Genomic DNA, 2,413 nt, shown 5'->3' on the forward strand with positions numbered 1-2,413 from the left:
ATGTATCCAAATACTTATGTAACAAAACGCAATAGGCAGTGGTACTTTCACCGACGCCCGTATCTTGAATATTAACAAGATTGCTACGCGTAGTCATATGTCCCCCGCCGCCGCAAAAAAAAGGTTAACTCTTGTAAATATTGTAAAATCTAAATTGTGGTGAAATATTATCAACTACATATTGTGACTAACAATCTTGCAAAATATGAACAAAACCCATACAGCAGTCTCTGAGGAATTACATCGACAAAGTGTCCCTATAGTGTAGCATGTATAAATTCAACAAAGTCTCATAACTCCTGTACAAATTGTCGAATCAAAATACTGACACAATATGATCAACTACATATGGTAACTAACAATCCTACAAAATATGAACAAAATCCATTGAGCGGTTTCGGAGGAGTTGAGTCCACGAAGTGTTCCAATAGTGTAGCATGTTCAAATTCAACAAAGTCACATAAATCCTGTAAAAATTGTCGAATCAAAATCAGAAAGGGAGAGGTCGTGACGGCATTTGAGGAGTAGGTCAATGGAAAGGACCCTGACTTTTTCAGTCCTGGGCTGATGGCACTCGAACACCTTTGGTCCAAGTGCATCACACTAGAGATAATTACATCGAAAAAGAAGAGGTGGATCTCAACCGGAAATAAGTTAGGCGGGATACTTATTGACTCGCCCTCGTACATTTTTCTACAATTCAGGTTCCTTTATTTACCTGTATACAGCTTTAAATCGTCCTCCGCGTCTTCGGAATATCAATTTTTAAAATTGTTGCCTTCTGACAGCCATCTTGAGCTACTGACCAACTCTTGTGAGTGGTCACCTGGTACAAGGAAAACATCCTGACCGACATTTCCAAGTGTTTACTTCACAACAAACCGCGCTTGTCACCGGTTTCGATCTCTGTTGTAGCAAATAAACGATGACAACATGTTATCTCTGTTGAATCTTATTTTTTTTCAGGTCTCAACCAATATGAAAAATTACACATAATTTCTCTCATTTTTTTCCCAATCTAACCTTCTTCAAAATTATGCATCCTTGTGATGCCATTATTGCAATATATATATAAAGCACTAAACCCAACGAGGTCAAATAAATAAGGATATAAAAAAAACTAACACTACAACTAAACTACAAAAGCTGATAACAAAGAAAACGTTTACATATTAAAATTGTCGAGTGCAATATGTGGCAATAGAAAAGTCGGTTCTAACCGGGCGTCAAGACTGAATATCTATCTATCTACATGTATATGTCAATAATAATAAGAACCAAGTTCCAACAACATCCAATACCTAGAAGTGCCGGATCCAAAACATGGATACAAGGTCAAATAGAAACAAGATGCCCACAGGCCTTGTCGGTCACATGAGTACTACTGAAAAGTATCATTACTCCCAAGGGCTATGAAATCTAGAAGAAGAAAAAATCCTATTCTGAATATCTAAGTAGAATCTAATGCTCAGCAACAATATATAAAACAAAATGTGTTCATAAAAACTTCAATGCCCTCAAAAGTACATACACTGATGAAAGCCTTTACATAATGTAATAGGTGTATTGGCATTAAAATATATGACTAACCCATCATAGAGTCAAAACCCAGGGTTGTGAAATTCACAATTTTCTGTACATCCTTTTCTGCTATTCATAAGTTTATACAATATCAACAAACTTAACATAAACACTTTATAATAAGTTTGTCCCCACCCTGGGTTCAGAACTACCCCGGAGATCATGACATTTACAATTGTGATAAAGGCCTCCCTGCTCTACATTATGCATTTAGTTTTTCGTAAACATGTTCGGTTCTAGAGAAGAAGATTTTTAGAAATTGGTCAATTTTCGGCAGTTTTTACCGCACCCCGAAGGCCCCGGGCAGTGGTGCAGGAATCCTGAAATTTAACTTTAACCTTGCTAATACCTTTTGAACAGTAAGTGATAGAGCTTTGATATTTAACATGAGTATTCCTTGTGACAAGACTTTTCCGTGGGTATCAATATTTTTGACCCTGTGACCTTGACCTACTTTTTGAAAACTTTAACCTTGCTAATAACTTTTGAACAGTAAGAGATAGAGCTTTGATATTTCACATGAGTATTCCTTGTTACAGGATCTTTCCGTTGGTATTGAACCTTTTGACCTTGACATTTGACCCACTTTAATTTTTTTTACATTGGTCATAACATCTAAATGGGGTAAATATTAGAGCTTTCATATTGTACATGAGCATTTCTTTTGACAAGATCTTTCTACTGGTACCAAGATATTTGCCCTTGTGACCTTGGCCATCTTCGGAATTGACCATTATCGGGGGCATGTGTGTTTCACAAACACATCTTGTTGACTCCACTTTTTGGCACAGTTTTTCCCTATAATAGCTCTAAAACTTCAGTTATTTCGGAT

This window comes from Ostrea edulis, chromosome 1, assembly GCF_947568905.1.
Source record: "Ostrea edulis chromosome 1, xbOstEdul1.1, whole genome shotgun sequence".
NCBI classification, from domain to species: domain Eukaryota; kingdom Metazoa; phylum Mollusca; class Bivalvia; order Ostreida; family Ostreidae; genus Ostrea; species Ostrea edulis.